The sequence below is a fragment of the Magnolia sinica genome, chromosome 15 (genome assembly GCF_029962835.1).
Source record: "Magnolia sinica isolate HGM2019 chromosome 15, MsV1, whole genome shotgun sequence".
Classification (NCBI taxonomy): Eukaryota; Viridiplantae; Streptophyta; class Magnoliopsida; order Magnoliales; family Magnoliaceae; genus Magnolia; species Magnolia sinica.
The window spans coordinates 41806510-41815307 of NC_080587.1; positions in this window are offsets into that span (position 1 = coordinate 41806510).

Genomic DNA, 8798 nt, shown 5'->3' on the forward strand with positions numbered 1-8798 from the left:
TTGAAAAGCTTTTAATATCTTCTTATCTTGTTTTGTAATTGTGAGATTTGTAAAATTCGTGATCTACCATTGTCTCCTTAGGATGGTGGATGGTTGAATTCCCAATGATCATCATAATGGTGCTTTATGTGGGAACTAATTCAATGAAAAGTTCAGATTTGGTTTAACTGCTCTATCATCCAACTGCATAGGATAGGATTTCGATTCCAGTTGTGTTTGTTGGATCAAGTAAGGTAGCATCTTAATAACTACAAGTAGATCTTTGGCGCTTTAGGTTCCCTTTTCTTATTGATAGTTTATTCACAATTGATCTCTCTTATTCCACATTTTAGTTTAAATTCTGATTCTAGTTCTATTTCTAGTTTATTTTAGAATACATACAAGGTAAGTCCCTGTGGATTCGACCTCGGCCTCACCGAGTTATTACTAAATCGCATCCCTACACTTGGGGATGTCAACAACCAACACCTACAAATATATTATGCATATATATTACCTTTATGTTATAGAGATTTTGAATCTAGGATGTAAAACATATCCAAGGGATTCAAGAAATTCAGGAATCCTGAGTCGAAAGGAACTCCAAATCCAAGGGACCCCAAACCCACGAGCTTCCCAAATTGAAGGAAATCCCAAAATAATTAGATCTCCCCCCCCCCCCCAATGGTGCGGATCACCTAAGATCTAGATTGATCTCATTTCAAGGCCTAAGGCCTAGAACGATCTAACAAATTAGATGGCAGGTATAGATCGCACATAAACATCAAGGTGGATCCCATGGCTGGGACTCCCAACTGTTGCAAAAAAAAAAGAGCAACCCCCCTGCCCAACTATTCCCCTTGGTGTGGTCGAAATGAGATTCAGAACGGCCTGATTTTGGGATCCCTAGCCTAAAATAATCTGGCAAAATAGATGAACGGCGCGGATGAAACATATACACTATGGTGGGTCCCACGAGTGGGTCCCACAAGTGGGCCCCATTCCATGCCCCTGGCAGGTGTCCACCCCCTTGGACGTTAGCAATTGCGACAGCACGCTGTTGTCGTTTCCTTTCTTATTATTTTATTTTTCCACACAAGTGGGGCCCATTTGGATGATCCACACCGTCTACTGGATTGTCCACCTAGAGTGGGGTCCAATGGGCCCTAACTTGGGATGGTTTAGACGAATAGGGACCCCACGGTGAGCCTTAAAAGGTTTTAATAGCATGTATTATATCTTGCGATGTGGCCCACTCGAGACTTAGATCTTCCTCATTTTTCTGCCCACAGTCCAAAATGATATGTAGTAACAAATGGATGGTGTGGATGCAACAAATACATCAAATCGGATCCACGTTCTGCATGGGACACTAGTGGGGTTGGATCAGCTTCATTTTTGGGCTTAAATGGGCTAGGTAAATAGGTGGGTGGTGTGGATTGGAGAAATACCACTCACTCCCCCCATGTAGGCAGTGTCATTGACGTTGGGCTTACTAACCCATTGATCATTGCGGCGTGGCCTACCTTAAATATGGATTAACTTCGATTTTAGGCTGAATGGCTAAAATGATCTCGAAATTCAGATGGATGACATGGATGTGAGGTATACATCATTGTGGGACCCCACAAGTGGGCCCACTCGGTGCCCTTGGAAGGTGCAAACAACGCACGTTGTTAGGCAATAACATCTCTAGACGTTGTTTGCATCCAATGGTAGCAATCGCTCCACTCCCTCCCTCTTTTGGTGTTCGTTTAAGGGGTTGTGGGGCCCACTTAGGAGATCCACTCCATCCATTGGATCGACTAGCTCATGGTGGGCCAAGGAGCTTTGGATCAACCTAATTTTGGTGTCTTTCCACCATTCAAAATTATGTGATCAAATCAAGAGGTTATATGGAAAATAAACATCACGATGGACCATACAAGGTGGTCCACACTGCAATAGTGTGCATGGTACTCTCTCTAACAGCATCGCCCACTTGTAGGCCCCACAACACCATCAAAGTAAGAAGAAGAAAGGGAAAGGAAAAGAAAGAGAAGAAAGATCGGACTATCGGGGTGGCCCTTACTACTATAGGGTCCATCATACACTTCATACACGTTCAAGGTGGGTCCCACCCTTGTGGGCCTACCAAAATGGGATAACATAAAGAAAAGGGAGTGTTTTATCCTCCCATGCACTCACAATGTCAGATGAACAGTCGGATTGGGCCATATCGATGATCGGACAGTCATCAAGCTCCTCTCCACTCCTAATCTCTCTTTTCTTTTCTCTCTTCTTCTTACCCTCTTGATCTCTCCCTAATTCTCACACAAGGTCTCTCTTTTTCTCAAACCATCTCTCTAATCTTTCTTTCTTTTTTCTCTCTCTTAATCTCTTCCGAATCTCTCTAATCTCATTTCTTCTTACTCTCTCTTGTTAGGAACCATGTGGAAATGAGAGGGGTTCGAGGGTTTATGGTAGAACTTTTAGGATAAAGAGGGGATTATGAAAAGATTGAGAGGTAGAATGGGGAGAGGGAGAATGAGAGAGGAGTGGCTTAGCATGGGCAATGGCATGGGTTGCATGGGCAAGGGCTTGGATTGCATGGTCAAGGGTATGGGCTTCTTTGAGTAATGGAAAGAGAGAGGTGATGGGTTGATTGATGAATTGATTGATTGATTGGACAACTTTAGGATTTGTGGAAGTGGGCCCACGGGCATTGCATGGCCCACCTTGGATTGTGCTAAAACTGTAACTTCTAATATGGATGCTGCAATGGGGTGTGCTGCGTGGAGTTGGAATCATGGCGCCCGCGCGATCACTAGGGTACAAGTCTCGATTGTTGCAGTACTAAAATAGGGTCATGATTAAAACTCATTAATCTGGTCCACCTAGAACATGTCGGTGCCAAAGTAAAAGTATATAGTCGATTAATCGAGGCACGGGTCTTACAGCTCTCCCATCCTAGCAGAACATTTCATCCTCAAAATTTGTAATACAACCCGAACTAGACCAAGCTCATATATGTGTGTGTGTGTGTGCATAAAATCAAAAAATCAAACGTAAAAATACAATCAAATGTATTAAAAAAAAGATGGGGATAATGCTCATGAATCTCAACCTGTCGCTCACAAAACGCCTCATCTACACTATAATGGCCCCACTGAACCTTCACCAAAGGAATGACCCTAGTCTGGAGGACTTGCTCCTTCAAACTAAGAATAAAAACCAACTGCTCAATGTAAGAAGCATCCTTGCGAACTCCAACAGCTGCCAATCTATCACGGGAACTACTTCTGACCCCACATTTTCACAACATAGAAACATGAAAAATGTTGTGGAGGCCAGACAACTGAAGTGGAAAGGCAAGTTGATAGGCCACGATGCCAACGCACCCAGTGATTTCAAAGGGTCCAATGAACCTTGGGGCAAGCTTCCCCTTATCTCTAAAATAAAATACACCCTTCATGGGTGAGAACTTAAGATACACATGGTCCCCAATGGAAAAATTCAGAAGACGATGCCGATGATCTGTAAAACTCTATTACTGACTCTGAGCTATGCGCATCCTCTACCTGATGATATTAATAGCCTCTGATGTCCTATGAACAAGCTTGAGATCTAAGAGATGACGCTTCAAAACCTCGGTCCAACAATTTAGGGATCTACAAGGTCTATCCTATAGCGCCTCAAAGGGAGCAATGCCAATAGTCGCCTAGTAGCTATTATTAAACGAAAACTTCACCAAACACATGTGCTCATCCTAACTACCCTATAAATCCATCACGCAAGCCTGAAGAATGTCCTTAAGGATTTGGTTGACCCTCTTGGTCTGCCTATTAGTCCGCAGATTATACGCGGTGTTAAACCTCAAGGCAGACCCCATCACCTTCTGAAAAATCCTCCAAAACTAATATATGAATCTTAAATCTCGGTCAGGGACGATCAAAATTGGGACACCGTGCAGTCTTAAAATCCCCTTAATGAACAATCCAATAAGTCTGTCTAGATATCGGGTCACATATATTGCTAAGAAATGTGTTGACTTTGTCAGACAATCAATGACAACCCAGATGGCATCGTGAACATGTTAGGTCCTCAGTAAGAACATGAAAAAGCATGCGGTCATGTGCTCCCACTGTTAGTGCACTCATTTTTTGCACCCTTGTTTGTCAATCACGTGAGTCATTGTGTCGAAAAGTCGATTGAGCCTTTGAAAAGCGAAGATTGAAGACACGGGGGAGCAGAAGCATCAAGGCGGCAAGAACGGGTAAACAGGTGGCTTTGGTGACCCTAACTCCAACCCAAAACAAACCCTACAGTTCTAGATGATCTTGACCTAATAGGAATAATTAATTGATCATCCCTTAGCATTAGGAAACTAATAAAAACATGATAAACAAGGCTAGAAGAGGTGCCTAAAACAGCAGTTTTCGATGAGACTTCGATGGCATCGAGCAGCCATCAAAGCACCTTCGATGACATTGAACCCCTTTAATGATATCGAAGGTTTGATGTTCGATGACATCGAAAACCTTTGATGACATCAAAAAATGGTCCAGGTATGTCCAGCAAGAAAAGATCATATTGTCTTCCTCCATTTAAGAATGTGTTGTTTGTAGAGGGCCTTAAGCATAATCTCTTAAGCATCTCTCAACTTTGTGATAACAAATGTAGCGTCAAATTCACCAACCAAGGGTTTGAGATTTCTAATGAGAATGGTTCTGTAATATTAATTGGTCATAGAACATCTGAGAACTGCTATATATTTAGTGATTCAAGCTCATCTAAGTTATCGTGTTACATGGTCCAAACCGATGAGACCAAACTATGGCATAAACGCCTAGGACATGTACACTACCTTAATCTTTATAAATTGAGCAAAAGTAAATTAATAAGAGGTCTACCTAAGTTAAAGAAATTGGATAAAAATTGTGGCGAATGTCAGATTGGAAGATAATCTAGGAGTGCTCACAAGAAAGTGAACTCCAGTGCCACATCCAAATCCCTTGAACTCCTCCATATGGATCTCGTTGGACCAACTAGAACGGAGAGTCGAGGTGGTAAGAAATATACACTGGTAATTATAGATGACTTTACCAAATATACATGGGTAGCTTTCATGAGAGAGAAATCTGAGACTCTCGATAAAGTAAAAAGGATACTCAAGTGTATCCAAACTGAAAAAGATCACATGTCACCAAAATCCGTAGTGATCATGGTTCTGAATTTGATAATAGCAATTTTGAGAAGTTCTGTAGCAATCATGGAATATCGCATGAGTATTCTGCACCCAAGACACTTCAACAGAATGGAGTAGTTGAAAGGAAAAATAGAGTACTTTGAGAAATGGCTAATGTAATGTTAAATAGTATGAAACTTCCTAAAAATCTTTGGGCTGAAGCTGTGAACAGGGCATGTTATATCACTAACCATGTTTATATAAGAAAGTCTAACAATAAGACTGCATATGAACTATGGTTCAATAAGAAGCCTACTGTAAAATACTTTCGAGTTTTTGGCAATAAGTGCTTCATTCTACGTGACCGGGAAAATCTGAGAAAATTCGACACTAAAAGTGACGAGGGTATTTTCCTAGGATATGCACTAAATAGTTGAGCGTATCTTGTTCTCAACAAGAGGACCGATGTTATTCAAGAATCCATTAATGTGCTTATAGATGATCACTTGAATACACTTGTCTCAAGTTCAGAAGAAGATGAAGTCTCTTTATTTGATAAACCATACTCTTCGTCTAATCAAAATGACACTGAACTACAATCAGTTAAAGATCATCCAATAGATCAAATTCTTGGGAATCCTCTCACTGGTGTGCGCACTCATAGATAATTAGAAAACATTTGTAATTATGTGTGCTTTACATCCCAGATTGAGCTGGCCAATGTAAAAGAAGCTCTTGCTGATGAAAACTAGTTTGTAGCTATGCAAGATGAACTTAATCAATTCATTAGGAATGATGTATGGTACTTAGTTCCTAGACCTAATGATAAACACATTATTGGAACTAAATGGATCTTGAAAAATAAGTCAGATGAACTTGGTAATATTATAAGAAACAAGGCTAGACTGGTTGTACAAGGGTACACTCAGATAGAAGGTATCAATAATGATGAAACCTTTACCTCAGTAGCTCGTCTTGAATCTATCAGACTATTTATATCCATTGCTTGTTACAAAAAGTTTAAAATTTATCAAATGGATGTTAAGAGTGCATTCTTAAACGATGATCTACATGAGGAAGTATATGTTGAACAGCCTAAGGGTTTTGAAGACCCTTAACATACTTATCATGTTTATCGCCTGAAAAAGGCACTCTATGGAATGAAACAAGCTCCCAGGGTATGGTACGAGAAATTGACTAAATTTTACTAAGTCATAAATTTATAATGGGGAGTGTTGATAAGACACTTTTTGTTAAGAAACACAATGATCACATACTGATAGTACAGATATATGTTGATGACATTTTCTATAGATCTACCTGTTCTGACATGACTGTCGAGTTTGCAGATTTAATGAAGTCCAAATTTGAAATGAGCATGGTTGGAGAACTAAACTATTTCTTAGGTTTACAAGTAAAACAACTTCCTGATGGGTTCTTTATCTCTCAAACCAAATACATTTTAAATTTGGTTAAAAAATTTGGCTTTGAGAGCAGTAAAAATTTCGATACTCCTATGAGTACGACACTTAAACTCTCTACGGATTCGACAGGTAAGAGTATAAATCTTAAGTTGTATCACAGTGTAATAGGTAGTTTATTATATTTAACTGTGAGTTGACCTAATATTGCATTCAGGATAGGAATCTGTGCTAGATATCAATCGGACCCTAAAAAGTCTCACCTGATTGCTGTAAAGCGTATTTTGAGATATGTCGCAAGTTCGGCCAAACTTGGTCTTTGGTATCCTCATAATACTAATGTTTAATTAGCCGGTTATTCGAATGTTGATTGGGCTGGTAATATTGATTACCGCAAGTCTACCAGCAGTAGATGTTTTTATGTCGGGAACTGTCTAGTTTCATGGCATAGTAAGAAACTGAGTTCCGTATGCCAGAGTTCCTTAGTACCCAATTCTCGGCTCCCAGTTCCCATATGCCATATTCCAATCCTGAGATCCTATGAGGATTTTCCAGCATACATTTAACTCGTAATAAGCATAACCACAGGTTTACCTAAATCATAAATGCCATAGCATCATCACATATCCACTAATATAAATATTTGAATACAATGCTGAAAGGGGAATACATATATTAAAAATCAAAGCTCTAGAAGATAGTTGCACGCTCCAAGCTCAATGTTGTTGCGACCTAATGCCACCTGCATGCATCTTTCGTGCATAAGCTTATAAAAAGCTTAGAGGATGGTGTAAGTGTGTGCGATGCACGTGCCAAACATATAAATATCAGAGTAAGCGAAAATACTGGCAATCCAAAAATCGTACAATTTCAAAGTAATGCGGAAACATGCTGGTAAGTCTATAAATACCATTAGCCTTATCCAGACTATGTGATGCAAAATGTAATAAACCAATATTATATACTGAGGAAGCAACTAGATCAACTATGCAATGTGGAGACATAGTAAGCCAAATATCATATACTGAGAATGCAATGCAATATGCAAATCCTGATAAGTCCACAAATACTGTCAGGATCATCTAGGCCATATAAATGCATAAACATACCAACCTAAAATTCCATATACCACGGATGTAATGCAATATACAGTGTGAATGAAATGACCAAGCTGGAGTGTGAAGTCGGGATGATAGTACATAGTATCGTAAGTTATGTGGTCCATCACAAGGGACCTCTATCCAAACCAGTCCTATACCTAAATTTGGATAGCTAGACTCAATGTGATAAACTCCTGATTTCAGGTTCGTTGTGTACCCCAACCGAAATCCTAGCCATTGCGAAGCTACATAACAATTAGTTGTGCACCACCAGCCCGAGTGGAAGTGAATGAATGAATGAGTAAAATGCTAGATATGCTACTCCTGCTCAATAAGTCCACATATCAGTACTGTACATCTCTGGAATCATCACTGGGGTCTAGTACACTCTACACGCGATCGCTGCCTACTGGACGCGCAACCGTGCAAGTGGAAGAGACCTCACTATCCACCTGGCTAGTAATCAGCCAATATCTACCCGGAACGTCGATAGCAGACCCATTTACGAGCTGATCAAACTCAGCCTAACTATGCCCCCTACCCTCGGGCGGGTAAGGCTACACCCCCTTCCAACCGACCACAACACAGTGAGAGACGCGGCCTGTTGGTATTCGGCACTCGGTCGCTCATGTATCCACTCGGTCTAGACATTGGAGCGTCTCCTAGCCAAGGAGGTTTAGGGACTTTCACCCAGGGACATCTATGGCACCTCATGTAGAAAAATATTTTTGGTGTCCCATCTGGCCATCCACGATATGCCTGTGAAGGCCATGACCCTGATGTCTCTAAGGCATATAATAGTCATATCCTAAAATGCGAGATGCATGAGTCACACAATCCAATCACGCATCAATCCTGCACATACTGTGCGCTCATGTGGGACGACTCCGCCTATAAGGGAGTCCCATAAATAACCTGCCCTGTGGCATATGCAATAGTTATCCACTCTCATAACAAACATGCAAATGATGCATATGGGCATGTATCATGATGCTATGCTGTCACATACTCATAAACGGTATCGATAACCGGTATCAATAATCAGCATCAACAATTGGCCTTGATAATTGGCCTCAATAATCAACCTAACAAAGGACCTAAGGGAAGGTCACAATGTGAAAATTTAACCAT